Genomic DNA, 18,254 nt, shown 5'->3' with positions numbered 1-18,254 from the left:
AAAATATTTTACCAAGATACAATTTATTTTCAATTTAAGAAAAAAGATTGAATAACTCATAAAACATTTAATAACGGTTGGCTTCCAGCGATATCCAATTCTTCACACGTAATGAAACCTACAATTCAGTATCTGCATAACTGCTGTAAGACCAATAATGAGTCGGAGGTTTCTGTTTGGTTAATACAGCACACGCTCGGCAAATCGTAATTTCATGCTCAGATATCATACAAGATTGTACATGTAATATAATTCTCAAACGTGAGCAGCTTCCCCTCACTAGTCCGTAGTATTATTTATTGTACACCAGTTTAAAAAATGTTTTTAAAAGGTATTCCAAATGTTTATCACTTCCACTCGCATACCCATGTATCTTGTCGTTCCTTTGATGTAGTGTTTATAACATATTGCTAGCGGATATTGAAGAATTTTACCATTAATCAATGTACCAGCCAATTAGTCAAGTGTTGTGTCTTTTCTGTCGATCTTAATTTCTTATCGTTCGAAAATCAATAATTATATCATAAGAAACTAGCATAAACCAAGGATTTGTATAGTAAGAAGGATTTGAATCTCGTGGGTTTTTGCATAGACTGTAGTATAATATCTTCTGCGGCGCGAGATTTTGTGAGATTACCCGTGATGCATCTGGAAAATGCTAAACTAGCTCTGATTAATGGCTGACATTTGCATCACCTAAACAAATAGACATCGATATGTAAGTATCTACAATCTATATTTATCAAATATTATGCTTGACATAAGAAGTTTAAAATGGTTCTGGTGTTATGAATAATTTTTACGATCGCAGTAAGAATACACGGCTCCATAGAATCAATTTGCATATTGACCAAAGTGACCTCACCCTATCCCGCCTATTGGGCGGTCCTATCATCATTTTCTTTTTTTATACTCCTTCCTCAAAAAACGGAGATGAGTGATAAAATTTATATTTTCTGATAGATATATGATTTCTTCGTGTATTGAGTAAATTTCGTAGTGATTGATGCATTAGTTTTCCTATTTTTTTACGTTTCTTTGAGTTGATTACAACAAAAATGGCGTTCTGGAGCGAAAATGGGGGTGGCTTGGGAAAAATGAATAAAGTTCTTCAATTGGCCTAGATTAATGTTCAAACATGTTTACAAACGTAAAACATTGGTGATAAAGTGTATTGAAGAAAGCTCAAACCGCTAAATAAGGGAATTGTGATACTTTTCGGTCTTAAACATCAATGTGGTTCTCAAATGAATCGCAATTTACCAGGCCTAAATTGGGAGGGGATCCAGTTGTCATAATAATCTGATACTTCCTTCCTGTTTATACCGAAATGAAATCGTTAAACCATGTGTTTTGAAATAGTTTTACATCAATTTTAACTAGCCATGTTCCATAGAAAACTCCATAGATTTGCCTTTGCCGATGTGGAAAGGGACAATGCATGGATGGTAATATTTTCAAATGTTCAGCCCAGTGTTTACCAGCATCATGGTATTGTGAACGTACATTGTGTACAAATGAATGTACATTTTTACTGACATCAAAATAATAATACACCAACACAGCTCATCTACTTTAATGCCTTTAATGATGTATGGGTAGTGCTGTTTTGGTCTTCATGATAAATCACTGCCCCCCTTTTATTATGCATGTTATTATTATGGACTCCCTTCTTCTCTATCTGTTTATACCACATATCACATGCATTACAAATTTAAGTCCAATTAATTATTATGCCTGTTAATTATGGCATTTTGCTAGGCTAAATAATGTTTTCCTGCAACAACTTCAAATCCAACAATGCAATGAAAGATGTTTCCTGCAACGGCGTCAAAGCAAAAATCAAAATAGCCTTGCAAGATTTTTTCCTGCAACGGCGTCAAAGCAAAAATCAAAATAGCCTTGCAAGATTTTTTCCTGCAACGGCGTCAAAGCAAATAATTAAAATAGCAAGACATCATAATTTTTTTAAACCTGTGCAGTATAAATGTACCCGAGCTTTATCTTTTCTAGACCGAACTGCTCCAAACTATACTTCAGTCAAGTCCAGTTAGAGTTTTATATATATAATATATAAAGGATATTCTGTTATCTAACATTTATTCCTTTTATTGTTATTTTTGATTTTTTGTTTGTTTGCGACATCTTTTGATCCTACAATATTGCAAAATATTTTATTTTAAAACAATAGAAACATTGCTACAAATATAAATTATTCCTGAATTTGCATAAACCCATAGAAATCTAACATAAATTTTGCAAATATAATTATTCGAGCAGAGATCTTGAGGTAGTATTGCTATTGTTAACGACATATTTGATATTGGAATTGTTTAAGCCATATGATATTGTATTATTATTGCCACATGTAACTATATTACACCTTTTTTTCAGTATTTTCCAAAATGCTCAAACTGGTGAATGTTGAGAAGAAAAGTCTAGGCACAAGGATTCAAGTCCCCAAAAAAGTCTAAGCAGTTGTGTGCAAACAGCAGTTGGCCATTCATGCACTTATCATGTGGACTAACATATATACATGATATATATGGCATGCCTTCAAATAGAAATAGAAATACTAGTGTACAACTGAATGCCACTTTTGACCAGAACGTTCCTCTGAATATCATTTATGGAGGATATACCAACAATGTTTCATTGGATCATTAACATTTAATCTCTTCTACCTAAACTTGAAAGCTACGCTATGTGTGTAGGGAACTTTGATAGTGACTTGATAGATGATCATGTGATACCTGGGTTAAATTGGATTATTTCTATATTTTAATATAAAAATAAATCATTGAACATCTTCTTTTAAATTCCATTACATGCCAGATTCATTTAATACTTCAAATCTGCTTGGTGTTGAGTTTATATTGACGATGTACATGTATGTATAGTAAAATAAGCAAGGAGACATGGGATATGATTGAAATGAGACAACTATCCATTCAATATCAAATGAAGATTTTAAAAACAAGTAGTCTACATGTACAATGATTGAATCAATGAATGTATGTCAATCACCATCAACAAAACCCATGCAGCATAGCAGGTCGATAAATATTATCACATGAAACCAACAGCCCATACATAATACATGCACAAAAAATTGTTTTTATACCAAATTTGAAGTTAAGACATAAGAGTTAAGAGATGCGGGATGTGGTATGATTGCCAATGGAATGAGACCGCTCAGTTCACCAAAGAAACAAATGATGTTGATGTAAGCAATTATTCAATCTATTGTTAATTCTTATCTTGATAGACAAAAATTGTTTTACATGTATTATACAGTATATTCGTAATTATGAGCTATAAAATCAATACATGTACAAGGCAAAAAGTATTTTCTGTTAGACAATAACCATTTTATAGTTATCATGTACGTCTTAACAAAGACATTTATTGTAAAAATAGTTTTTATACCAAATTTGAAGTTAAGACCTAAGAGTAAAGAGATGTGGTATGATTGTCAATCGAATGAGACAGCTCAGTTCACCAAAGTTCAAATGATGTTGAAGTACCGGTAAGCAATTATTCAATCTTTCCTTGATAGACAAAAGTCAGTGTTGTACATGCATATTAGTATCCTAATGTTTCAACGACTCTCCGTAGACAAAAAGAAGACTACTGGATTAGACAATTGGGAACTGCAACACCTTATGGCTGCAATGACAAAATTGATGGTATAGGTATTCTATCTAGTCCTTCGTGTAACTCGGTGAATGTGATGAATATTTTCAACTCGACTCCTCGACGTAGACGCAGTCATGGTCATCGTCATTATACATCACCTTCTCTGCATGATGTCTCTATTAATGACTTGCTGCCATTCATACAAAAGCCGTTAGGTATTCATCACATTCGCACGAAACTTTATTCATTACCCCTTTCGAAACTTCATTCTCTGTTCAATTTATGTTTGGAATCCACTGTTACAAACCCTCATTCAAACCAATACAAACTTGAAGCTATAATTTCGGATATTGCAAGTCACAGACTTTTCAAGCCAGTTCGCATTGGAAAAGATGAAAAAGAGAAAAGATCTTTTCTTAATCTTTCCTTTGCCAACAAAGGTCTCGATGGCGTCAACCTAGGCAATATCCTTCATCATAAATTAGTGCAATCGAAAATACCTCCTTATTTCAAAGACCAGTCTGTACCAATAATTTCTTATACCTATACCAAACCTATTGCAACTAAAATTTTCAATTACAAACGCGTTTTGCAGGATCTCGATATTGACGACTTCAAGTCTAAACCTCCTGATTGCACTTGTGCTAGTTCCAAATTCACATATAATCCTGCTGGCCACGTTATTACCGGTGACCTTAACATTGTTAATAACACTTCTCTACGAAATGTGTTATCGAAAGGTCCCAAATATCGTGAGCCTAAATCCATCAATTGGAAATACAACTTTAAAATTTTGATGGATTCAGTCGAGGATTATGCCAGGCAATGGGCAATTAAGGCAGTGAGGTCTTTGATACAAATCAGAATTAAGAAACTGAATGGGTCCATCAATGCCCATGCTACGTCAATCTTTAAAGACCCAAATGTTGCAAAACACCTATCCGACCTCCATGACAAATATGTTGTTGTCCCTGCAGATAAAGCCCCAAATAACATCGTTTTTGTGTGTAAAAGTCACTACATCAACTGCTTGATAAACGAATTAGGTATTGACAATTCACTTGGTAACTCAACATATACCCTCACGACACTTACCAAAGAGGAAATCCTGGATAATCATAGGTCTGTTCTATGTTCCTTTGGAATTTCAACCAAAGATGAAGAACTGGATCTTCCATCACTGTATTGGATACCTAAACTACATAAGTGTCCTTACAAACAACGGTATATTGCTGGGTCTTCCAAGTGCTCCACGAAACCTCTTTCTAAATTATTAACATCTATTTTATCAGCAATCAAAGACGGGCTTCAAAGTTATTGTGAAACTGCCTATTCTAGAGGTGGCGTGAATCAGATGTGGATACTTAAAAATTCAAAAGATCTTTTAGAGTACATACAATCTAACTCTCTTTCATCTTGTAACAGTATTAAAACATTTGACTTTTCTACCCTGTACACAAGTATTCCACATTCCAAACTAAAAGACAAATTGAAAGAGTTGATATTACTTTGCTTCATAAAAAAGAATGGCCAACGTAGATACAAGTATCTTGTCTTAGGGAGGGATAAATCCTACTTTGTAAAGAATCACTCTGATTCAAACAAAAAATTCTCTGAAACTGATATTATCAAGATGCTTGATTTCTTGATTGACAACATATTTGTTACGTTCGGAGGACGTGTTTTTCAACAGACTGTCGGCATTCCAATGGGAACAAACTGTGCCCCTCTACTCGCCGACTTGTTTCTTTATTATTATGAGGCTGACTTCATGCAGGAACTTCTTAGGAAGAAAGATAAGAAGTTAGCAATATCCTTTAACTCTACTTTCCGCTATATAGATGATGTTCTTTCACTAAACAATTCAAAATTTGGTGACTATGTGGAACGCATCTATCCAATCGAGCTAGAGATAAAGGATACTACAGATACAGTTAAGTCGGCTTCATATCTTGACTTACATCTAGAAATTGACAATGAGGGTCGGTTGAAAACAAAACTTTACGACAAAAGAGATGATTTCAGCTTTCCAATTGTGAACTTTCCATTTCTAAGTAGCAACATTCCAGCAGCACCTGCATACGGGGTATATATCTCCCAATTGATACGATATTCCCGTGCTTGCATTTCCTATCATGATTTTCTTGATAGAGGTTTGCTGCTCACAAGGAAGCTATTAAACCAAGAGTTCCAAATGGTGAAGTTGAAATCATCCCTTCGTAAATTTTACGGACGCCATCACGAGTTGGTTGACCGTTATGGAATAACCGTTTCAAAAATGATATCGGATATGTTCCTTACGTCGTAACTACAATCCCCTTCCCTTTCATGAATATGACCTACCGAATTAGACTATTTACCGGATTTGTAATCACTTAAGCAACACGACGGGTGCCACATGTGGATCAGGATCTGCTTACCCTTCCGGAGCACCTGCGATCACCCCTAGTTTTTGGTGGGGTTCGTGTTGTTTATTCTTTAGTTTTCTATGTTGTGTCGTGTGTACTATTGTTTTTCTGTTTGTCTTTTTTATTTTTAGCCATGGCGTTGTCAGTTTGTTTTAGATTTATGAGTTTGACTGTCCCTTTGGTATCTTTCGTCCCTCTTTTAGTAACTGTGCGCTATAAAGTCAATACAAGGCAAAATTGTACAAAAAGTATCTTCTGTTAGACAAGAAACATTTTAGTTATGTTTACAAAGACATTTATTGATAAATATCTATAGACACTACAGTTTAGACCTACCAAGCATGAAAGTTACAAACAGAAAAGTATTACTATTGTTTTAATACTTGATGGAAACTGCTGTTGCGTACCTCATATGAAAGTGTACCAATGTACAATCAGAAAAAGATAGTCTTCTTTGATATATGACAAGTCGCTCTTTTCAAGTTAATTTCTGTATTATACATGAATAATACATAACCAGGAATAATTCCATGACTGACTACTTGAGAGGCCGTTATACATGTATGACATGTATGACAGAGAGCTGACACTATAAAATTGCCCTATCAAATTCATGCACAAATTGATGAAAGTACTCTGATAAGAAACAAAAGTGCATTTAAAGATGTAATGTTATTAGTACAATTAAAAAATTTTGCTTGCATTGATAATCTATAACACACTGGCTAACGTTTCTTTTATGCCTATATATGTTTATGATGATGTGGGCTCCCTCTTTAACAGTGCTTGTTCCAAACTTATGATTATGACTAGCCACTATGTTTATAAAACGCAATGCAGTAATTCGTCCTGAAATGTGTTGTCAGTTCTTTTTTGCCACAAAAAATGTTTTGCACCTGTTTCCCGAGATTGAAAGAGTTTCCGAAGATGCAAATTCGCATATAACTATAATGACATAATTTACAAGAATAAGATTTTTTTAAATTTCTTTGACAATTGACTGAAAATAAAAAATTACAGAAGTTAACATACAAACACATTGTCAACTGCCGTTATACACATTGCATTACAATGTCCATCAAATAAAACAGTTAAATTATGCTTTTTCGTCAATTGAAACTTGAGTGAAAATCAATAATTATTACGTTTAAGAATGAATAATGTCCTTAACCATTACAACATTGTCTATACGTGACAAAAATAAGAACACAACTCGATGCATATGTACAAAAAATCACGTTCCGATATCAATTCAATTCAATTCAATTCAAAGTTTTATTGCCATATAAACTATACAGTTTGTGACATATAACAACAACAAAAACAAATAAAGACAATAACTAAGTAACTCAATATATATACACAAATTCAGGTAAATATTAAAGGGTCCCCTGTCCTCAGTTCCATTGACTTTCGTAAGTGACGAGTAGTAGTAGTAGTAATAGTGGCGAGTACCGAAGTCTCGCCGCGGAAGAGATTACGATAAACCGCGAGATTCCAATCCTTCTTACTATACAAATCCTTGCATAAACATTGTTTAAATTTCAAAAAATGTTACTCTATACGAAATGACAGTTTTATGTTACATGTATAAAATACAGCATGCATATGTATGTTATTGAGCCACTTGATTCAAAAGCACCAAGTAGATTTGAACTTTTAGGGCAAACATATATATCAAAACAATATGTGAAATTATCCACGTATATCACACGCGGAAAATATTTTAGGAACACACGTCACATGCTTAATACAAATGTAACAGAAACCTAAAATATTTGTTTTGCCCTCACACGTTGTGTGTACAGAAGACATGTTACAAACAAACTAACAAGGCATGCGAATCTGTCATAACATGTTCTGTATATACATTGTATATATTTATAGCGAATTTCTTAGATTAAAAATAGACTGATTACTATTATTACAATCTATTACTAGAATTTCATTTTCGGTGAAAAATTCTGCGAGCGACAAATTTGTCTCTGTGCAAAAACAACATAAAGCTTTTCCTAGAAGACAAGGAGAAATTTTACTTTGTCTGAGAAGATGTTTATCAAAGTCTTACGGATTCATCAGAAAATAATGTACTTTTGAAATTTTTAGTCATCAGTTCTCTTCATTTTGGTACTGCTTTGGGTTTCTAACTATATTTGATCTGAGTGATCTGATCTATGAGTCTTATGTAGACGAAACGCGCGTCTGGCGTATCAAATTATAAGCCTGGTACCTTTGATAACTATTTACTCCACTTAGTCGATGCCACTGCCGGTGGACGTTTCGCCGCCGAGTGTATCACCAGCCCAGTAATCAGCAACTCGATGTTGACATGAATATCAATCATATGGTCTTTTCAATAAACTTTCTGTTTAGAAATGTATGAATCATACGAAATACTTCGGATTCTTTTTTATCCTAGGCATACTTAACTATAGCCTGTTTGACACATCTTTCTAGGAATTTTTGGTCATCAATGCTCTTCAACTTTATACTTTTTTAGCTTTCTAACTATTTTGATCCGAGTGTCTCTGATGAGTCTCGTGTAGACGAAACGCGCGTCTGACGTATCAAATTATAAGTCTTGTACCTTTGATAATTATTATCTGCATAGTTGCGCATACCTGACTTTGGCATGTCATTGATGAAAGATATTCTTAATTGGTACGGGAAAGACTGTATGACGTAGAAGTCAAATAATTGCTTTTATTTGTTTATTTGTTTTAGAGGCATATTATTATATTAGTTATATTGAAAACTGATGTTAATGTAGTCATATACTTATATTGATCTTATTATTTAAACAAAGTAATATACACCTTAAAATAATTGGTTTTAAATTATATTCATTCGAAATTAAGTTGGTCATTAAAATGCAACTTTATCCATAAAATATACTTTAAGTAATGCTATACCGCATATATATCGCTAGTTGATTAAAGTTTGAAATATATACGGATTATATTCTGTCATAAAACCACAGCAACATACCAACATTTTAAATTAATATTCCTTCAAAATGCTAGGTTTTGAATAAACTCGATCAACGGGAGTGGATATATCATACTTACATACAATTACTAAATTATGAAAAGATATTTCAATCACCAGCGGAATGCAAGAAAACGCGTAAAATAACAAGCTGTTAAGAGTTAGAAATACTATAGCACTTTCAATTCAATGCGTTGAATCTCATTTTTTCAGTTCGTCCTTCTATTTTCTTTTAAAATTTAAATTTTTTTGTCAAAATCATTTCGTTGTGTCGTTGTCCATTCTTTGCAGTTGTCTGCAGAGTTAGCAGACGGAGATAGAAGTCCACGTGCAATAGATGATTAAATTATGGAAAGGCTTTTACACTATGTGAATATCTTTTATACGTTTATTATCATAAAGATATATAACGTCTTTATCAAGCGTAAAGATGATCATAGACCCATTACAATGAATGTATTACTTGTAAGGATTTAATCCATACTACTATATGGGATGTTTCACCAATCACAGCACAGGGAAGATTTAAATCCTCCTCTTTCCATTCATAGAAGTAACTCGAGCTTTTTGACCACTTGTGACTGTTTTGAAACTTTTAACAATAGAATACTGTTGATGCGATAGTCACTTGTAGGCTAAGGATTTCAGCTCATGTAAACATTTATTGTAGTTTGTATAAAGTGTATTTTTTGTCAATATTGTTATTGTGAAAGATAGTCGGAATTAAGTTAAAGAAGTTGACATTTTTTTCAATACATTTTTTTCATACCTACCTCGGAAAACTTGGTTAACGGTAAGTGTTTTATTTTATCGACATCATGCTTCAGATCCTATTACTCCAGTAAATACCATGAATATTTTGCCCACTTATTAACTCTTATATATAATGACAAAACATGTGTACTTACGTCTATTTATAAACAAGTCATTCATATGTTTCTTTACTTCTTTTACCTCTAACACAGAATGATACTTTTGCAGTTGCCAGATGAAAACGCTTGGTGTTATCAATATTTGTATCTGAATTCGAATTTCAATATTTAATATAACTGTTTGCCAAAAAAAAAAAATAGGGTCAAAGCAGTTTATTTTGCAATAACACTGGTCTGGTTAAGCGTATAGTAAATGTTTCATTTAGATGGTATTATTGCTGTAATCCATTTTTCTACCCTTCAATCACTTAATATATAAATATATTTCTATACGCAGTGAATTTCTATTGCGTATGCAGTACTGATTAAATGTGTGTTTGTTTGTGAACCAACTTTAACATTATATATTTTTTTTAATTTCTGTTTAACCGAAATATTAAACAATTTACGAAGAGATAATTGTGTTCGTTGAATGATTAATGGCATAATGTCTGCTAAGAAGTATTATCTGAATAGGAATAAATGAGAGAACCTTGCTAGAAAAAAATCAAATAACTGAGGACAAAATTTCTATACATAAATTACACCTATGTGCTACTAGGACGTCTTTTCAAAAATTGAAATAATTTATAAACGATATTGATGCATATTGAAATAAGTCAGCATGTATTTAAAGGATTAAGAAGGCTTATTATTTCCATGTATCAACGTAAATCACTTTTAATATATAGTTGGTAAAGTTTGGCATCTTATCAACTAAAACGTCCTTAATGTATTATGACATAATTGTAAATTCATGCATTTCGGTGCATTTCAATGCATATTTTTAAATTAAAACAAACTCACTGCAGCTGAATGCAGTTTTTTAAACTCTATCAAACTTACGCTTTTCTGAAGAATGCAAAAGCAATATTTCAGTATAATTTGAGTGACAAAGGGTATACCATGCAGTTATTTCTAATGAAAATTGGAATATATTTTATAGCAATGCAAATTTCATATTGAAAAGTATAATATTTTGCATATTACCGCTGGTGTTAAATATACGTATTTACACATGATCAATTAAAGAACTTGGGTTTTGTTCGTTCCTTAAGGTTGTTATAGGCGGTCTGAATTTATATGCAATTTCAAAAGTAAGAAACCTTGACAAAACATATTACATATAACCATTGGTGTCGTTTTAACGTGCTTTCACATGAATTAAATAATTCTGCTTTTGCTTGTTATTAAAGGTTGTTATGAGTATGCAATTGCAAAAGTAAGTGACATTGGCGAATTGTCTTGACTCTTCTCCGTTTATTGAATTCCGATGGTCTTCAGATTTAATTTACATGGGCTCCTTATCAGAATTTGACAGTTTCTTAATTATTCCGACTTTCTGTCCCGTTACCCGTCAATCATTTGAAGAAAGTTTACCAATACCATTAATAGAACATGCACGGGTTAATGGTAGAGTATCGTTTTGTTAACGTTTATATGGTGTCGACTGCAAAATTGTCAACTCAAAGAATAGTAAATATCCAAATGGAAAAGATTATTCATATCTGCATACGATAATATATTGTAAACTAACAATGAGAACTACAGTTTCAGTCAAAGTGTATTTCAGTTACTTGGTGTTTGAGACTTTAAGTCAGAGGCAGGCAAGAGACGTCATATATATCTATCTATTAATTTTCATGTTGTTACTTCTAGTTACCTTTGCACCTTCTTTATGTAAACTTATAAGGCGATTTTTATGAGAAAACACCTTTTTTTTTAAAATTAAGATGGAACTAAAGTCTTATCATTATGCTGAATTGCAATACATTTGATTATATTATAGAACTCATTAAACGAATATGTAAATTAAAAATGTTCATTGATATAACCCCAGTTAATGCGTCTGATAAGGTCTTATTGTTGCTGTTTAGAAGTACACAAAAACACAAAGACATCTAGAGTTCAACATAAGTAGTAAGGTCATCAACAAAAGTGTGCCTACATGTTTGTATTGAATATAAACTTTTATATAAAACTTATATCAAGTGAGCAGTGTTAATTGCTTGAGAAACTGTAATAAGTCATAGTCGTGTTAAAAATATAAATTTTTCATTAAATATATTTTATGTTTTAATAGATTTGATTATAACTGTGTTCACATTGGAATCTCACAATGATTGAATAACAATTGTACCGTTATTTTGCACCTGTTAGGCTATAATGAAAATATAAAACTTTATCTTCATCACTTTGATGTTTTAAAATTGACAAACTTTTGTCGAAGCAAGTGTTTTTGCGGCGCGGGTAAAAGTCATTATTGTTTCTTTATTTGGTATTTGAGTGAGACAAACGTTAGTCTAATCTCCACGAGACATGTCACTGGCAACTCCAAACTGTTGGATATGTTGTCCCTCATTTGTGGATATGTATTTATATTGAATTATTCTTATATTTTAAATGAGTAGCATACAGTATCAGGTATTTCTCTTTGTCATCATCATCCTTCAGCACGGAACGCACCTCTGTAGTATTTCTAAATCTTATATAAAAATAAGAAGTCAGTAGGATTGCCAATGAGACAACCCATAACCATAGATCAAACGACGTAAAAGATAGCTTCTACATAGGTCACAAGCATAAAATTATTCCTCAAATAGCTTTACTGTCAGCAGACAATCTTAAAACAGTAAAGGCTATGAAGCATTGTATTAAATCAATTTCCTATATATCAGCAGGTTTAATGCATCATTTTCTACATAGGAAAATGCCTGTACCCAGTCAGGAATATTACAGTTGTTGTTCATTCGTTTGATGTGTTCAATCTTTGAATTTTGCAATTTGATTACGGACTTTCAGTTTTGATTATGTTTCGGTGAATTTTGTGATGTAACTTTTTTCGAATCATTTGAAATGATATTGTTAGCCTAAGCCCATGAATTATTTATTTCGTCGCTATCTTTATTCTTTGGTGTCTTTTAAAATCAAATTAACTAGAAATCGGTTGATCATGATCGCATAAAACTTGTTTTCTGAGTCATTTAAGCACAAATGTTAGTATCTTCATCTGCCCACGTAGATAGGGAAACATCCGACTCATTTAATGATACAATAGTATTCACAAATTGGTAGGAACTATTTGATATTTTAATGTTTAAAGGTTTCTGTGATGCTATCGAATACGTACAAATTATAACGAATGACATATATAGTAAACTTACAAACACCAGTCAGTTATACATATTCGTAATTCACCATCTTTCTTATAAATTCAAAACTCGTTGATATTTCTTATATATGTAAGTTGATATCAGCAAAGACTCGATTCGTGTTACCCACTGTTGCGTACATTTAACTCATTTGATCTCTAGTGGAGAGTTGAGAAACATAGCACATTTTTCTTATTCGTTATATTGATATATTAGAAAGTTTAAAAAACGTCAAAGCGTACAGTTTTTTTTAGATTTAATGTCAATAAAACAAGGAACAGAGATTAATTTCAATTGTTTTTATGACTGTACATATTACATTCTTCCTGTATAACCTTTGTATAAAATTTGCCGATCATTGATCTTCATGAGATCTACTAGTATCAATTATGTCATCGGGAACATTTAATAGTGTAATACCAACAGTAACTCTGATACTTATCACAAGACTATCGGTTTATTGCAACAACGTAAAAACATACATTATCACGGAGATCAGTCGTCTGGAATGTGACCTTTAGATGTGACCTAATGATTCCAGGGTGGTAAACATCATCTTTCACAGGTAGATCTACCTTTATTAAGAGAGGTTCTTTAAAGGATTGGAGACGATCTTCGTTGTGTTTTATTATTCTAAGTACAGATTCTTTGATCGAATATTTGTATCGATATCTAGGAGGATCTTCACATAATGAAATACACAAGCAGCATTGATAACATCACCGATTTCAATAAAGGTCTGAACTATCAATATAATAAAGGTTTGATAAAGGGATATACCTACACCTAACAGATTCAACGGGTCGAATTAAGAAACACTGAAAGTACGTTATTCGAATGGTTTGACTATGTATCCACGGAATGGTCTATAAAGCTTGATCAATATAGGAACCTGTTGTTCAGTGGTTATCGTTTGTTGATGTTGTTCATAAGTGATTCTTGTTTTTCGGGTTTTTTTATTAGTACGTTGGTTTTCCTGTTTGAAAGGTTTTACACTAGTCTTTTTAGGAGCCATTTATAGATTATTGCTGGTCAGTGTGAGCCAAGACTCCCTGTTGAAGGCTTGACTTTGGCCTTAAAAGGTTTCTTTAGTGTCTCGTGTAGAGAATTGTCTCATACCTCATTTTTAAATGAATATATCTGTTCTAAAGTTGGTCTCCGTAGTTAATAAATGCATTTCCTCAAATAGCTTCTTTTATAAAATGTTACACACATAACGGTTTACATTTTATAAATATCTTATTTATATAAACTTATTCAAATATAGTATAAATCCATTTTCGACATTTCTTTCTACAAAAATGAATATTTCCGTTTCTACTCACATAAATACGCAAAATGTTAACGAAAAAATAATATTATTTTACCTCCCTGTTAGTTTATTAGTACCCTATTGAAACAACTCCATCAGTCTATTTGTTCTTGATTTACATTTATCATGAAGAATCTCATCTTTTAAAGGGACCACCGAAACCGATTATCAACAATACTTTGCGTGCATTGTGCAATAAAAGATTTATCATTAAGATAATTTTATTTAAATACAGAAAATAGATTATGAATAGTGAATTTGAAAGCAATAAGTACCAAAATGAATACACCAAAATGCTATTCTATTTAACAATGAGAACATTCCTGACCCTTGAAACACCCATGAACATTCGTCATTAAATAATGAAATCCTAGACACTATAACAAGGTGGCCATTTTGTAAAGCACGAATATCTGTTTCTTCTTCCGTCATATTGAAAATACCCATGATGCAATAAACACTCACCTTTTGACCTTCTGGGCGATCTGAAAAGCGATAGCCGATGGTTTATTGTCAAATATCTTCTTCCTCCATATTGAAAATACCCATAATGCAATAAACACTCACCTTTTGACCTTCTGGGCGATCTGAAAAGCAATCGCCGATAGTCTATTGTTGAATATTGTCGAGTGGAGATAATAAATTGTAAAATACAAAAGATTCAAACCTGTTGGTGTTCACAAATGCATGCATACCTTTGGAGGGTGGTCATTCAATGCACACTATTAGAGTAATCCCATTAAATCAACACTTGAAAGCAGATTCTCTGTTACTATCATTATACAGTTTTTCTATGTAATCTGTCTATTGTTATGTTTGCATATTTGGATCTCCACTTTATCTTTATAATGTGTTCACTGTTGACACAATGTACCCTTCTGACCATCTGTTAAGACCACAATTGCATTGTAATTTAGAATAAAGCTTGTTAGGACATATGACATTTGATTATTTAGTTCCTTAATTAGCATACACTATCATTTCATACTAGTATTTAAGTAAGAAAAGTCAAGATGACAGTATTCTATAGAAGAAGCAGGGAATTATTTGACCCCTGTGTTTTTCCTTTTATTTAGTTTAGTTTAAACATATTTATTCAAAGTGGATTGGAAAACAAGTTTTGCAACTTGTATTAATCCCTTTCCACTTTGCGGGTGCGAGTTCTACCCTGTAGAGGCATTAGTCTGCTCTTTTTCGAAATATACAAGGTTGTCGTTAACGTGCAAGAGATATGACTCTCTCTTATTACGGGTCAGGCATTTATCGTCCCCTTCCGACGGACTATCATCGTAACCTCAAGACCATACTCGCAAGGGAGAGCCGAAAATTTCTTTTTATTTAAAGAATTATTAAATAGCAATGTTCGTACCACATATGATATCGTCGTTCCGATTTTTACACCTGTATATTTCCCAGGGTACTATCAATTGTTCATCAATAACAATTCTTGTCCTTATTGCGATACTTGAATTGGCATCAGGTGACCAAACGTCAACTTATCTATTTGATTTACGATGATAAACACACACAAAATGACGATACTAATTTTCAATAGTCTAAGTTGTGCATTATTTTTTTTCCTGTTTTGATAAAGTTTACATTATTATTTGATAGGAGTAACTTTTGATCCATTTATCATGAAATTAAATTTTCAAATCCCTCGGGCAACGTTGACGTTATATGCATCTGGCTGTTGGGTTTATGTTCTCTATTGTCAGATTGCTCTTGATGTGTTTAGGTTCTTATACATACTTAGATTTTAAATATTCGACTTTGAGCGCTCCTGGTGAATGTAAATGCACTTTGGACATGCTATATATCAAGTACTAATTTTGTATTGCTTTGTTTGTTCTTTTAAACCTACTTTTAAAACTAAATGACATATCACAGCCATTTAACGAGATATTAAGACCATTACAGATTTATTTAAACATTTCATATTTTTTTTTTGGCGAGTCCTTTTTACATTTCCTTATAATGTAACGATTATTGTAACGCATCTTCACATCAGCTACTAACCATGCTTTCATTAAGATTGTACCATTTCGCGCTTATTATTTTTTTTTTAATTATTAAAGTCAATCGCCGTGCCTTGTATAAGAATATCTTTCTCAAGTTTGTCACGCGAAATATTCTGATAAACGGAACACGATGTCTTCTTCTTGTTTTCGTTAATCAAAATGCATTTCCATCATTTGTTTGTGGGCAAAAAACATTTAACATTTGTAACTCAGATGTGTTTTGTCTCTGTCAATAAATCGTGTAACAATCCACCACAGATTTCCATAACCTTACAATTATTTTCCATTCACAATAATGTCCTTTTCCTATAATCACTAATAAACAATCAGGAAAAGCATTAGATAAAAGGGTTTTATTGATGAATTCCTTCATCAAAATTCATAATAAATGAACACTTATGACTTTGCTGAAAATATCCAATACTTTTTGATTCCCTTCAATTGGAACAAATAATGATCTGATGTCTGAGACAGTTTTTAATGGCGAATCAACTATGCACTTACGAGTTAGTTGATAAGTATGGAATATCTGTTTCACTGATGAGGACAAATATGATCAAATTCTAGTAACCACAATCATGTCCTTTGTTCTCAAATGTGATCTACTGAATCAGATTTACACCCGGGTTTAAGCTCACATGAGCAATACGCCGTAGACCAAGATATTTTTACATTTCTGGAGCACATGAGTTGATGCAATGTTCGGTTTGTTTCCGGTTATTCTGTTAATATCTGGTATAAAAGGTTTGGTTGGGGTCCTTCTTTTCCGTATCCTTTTATATTTTTCGCATTATTTTTATCTGTTAAAATGATGCCTATATATTCTGTGATTACTTAATAACAACATTCTGGACGTTGTTCTTTTCTGTAATCACTCATTATATTTACCCAATCTTTCAATTTTTGAAGGCATTTTTTTATATTTACAAAATATTTTAGCACCCCATTATTCTCTATTCTTTATTTCTTTTGTCATCTATTCTCCTTACTGTAACCCCCATTCACAACCTCTATTATGTTCCTCGTCAGTTGATATGTTACATTGTAGCATCAGTGATCCACTTTTCTCGTTCTTCTCCCACCGAATTTTTAAAAGCCGCTTGGATCGTTGTAGAAAAACATCACTTTCGTATTGAAATAGTGTTTAAACAGTAATTGTTAACTGCGCGTTTCTTGAATACAAAGACGGTGATATAAGAAGGTCAAAGTAAAACGAAACTATTGACAACTAATAAAAGGACACATGACACGAAAAACATGAGATGTTGCAAAAGAGGGACGAAAGATGCAAGAGGGACAGTCAAACCACTCAAAAATCGAAATTCACTCTGAATGACAGAGAAAAGCTTTCAGGAGTTATTTTGCGGAAAACTATTAATTTCTACTTTAAAAAAAAAATAACAAGCATTATAAGGATACTAAAATTCAAGAAGTTTGGTCGGCTTTGGTTGTTCAGATTTTGTTTGATTTCCTTTTATAAGTTTTTTACGTGATTTTTTTTATTCAAAACGATTAATATGAATATTATTTATTTATTTGTGCAATAACTTTTGTTCAGTTTAAATCCCTTGCTGTTGGCATCAATCTATCAAACTTAGTAATATTTCCATTTTTTACCCCATCTGATTAGCTTTTTCTTTGAAGTTGTACATGTGTTTTGCAATCATTGCCGAGGATCTTGTTTTCTTGTGCCAACATGCTTTTGATATATTGTTTGTAAGTATGAGTTAAATCGTGCCCACACAGGTGAGTTTTAATCGGATCTGGCCATAATTTCTATGTTTCTAACTATTTTGGCATTTCTAATATCAACACTTCAACTT

At 32.5% G+C, this 18,254-nt stretch overlaps 1 protein-coding gene and 1 long non-coding RNA gene across 3 annotated transcripts in view; both read left to right on the top strand.

The window, feature by feature from the left end:
• The first annotated feature begins 590 nt into the window (after positions 1–590).
• On the top strand, positions 591–2,810 carry LOC143056962 (uncharacterized). 2 transcript variants are annotated; one of them, XR_012972580.1, is made up of 2 exons: positions 591–718; positions 2,395–2,810. It is a non-coding gene; the product is annotated as an uncharacterized LOC143056962 (long non-coding RNA). The 2 variants fall into 2 exon arrangements; XR_012972579.1 differs by lacking the exon at positions 591–718 and adding an exon at positions 1,254–1,448.
• Positions 2,811–9,128: 6,318 nt separating this feature from the next.
• The window catches only part of LOC143056911 (D-glucuronyl C5-epimerase-like), an 84,290-nt gene continuing 75,164 nt past the window's right edge, over positions 9,129–18,254 (top strand). The window contains exon 1 of the mRNA XM_076230097.1: positions 9,129–9,828. The gene's annotated coding sequence lies outside the window, so the exon portion shown is untranslated. The remainder of the gene's footprint in view (positions 9,829–18,254) is intronic.

The sequence above is a fragment of the Mytilus galloprovincialis genome, chromosome 13, assembly GCF_965363235.1.
Source record: "Mytilus galloprovincialis chromosome 13, xbMytGall1.hap1.1, whole genome shotgun sequence".
In the NCBI taxonomy this organism is placed as follows: Eukaryota; Metazoa; Mollusca; class Bivalvia; order Mytilida; family Mytilidae; genus Mytilus; species Mytilus galloprovincialis.
The sequence above is the reverse complement of the archived record's forward strand: the minus strand, read 5'-3'. Positions and strand labels throughout refer to the sequence as shown.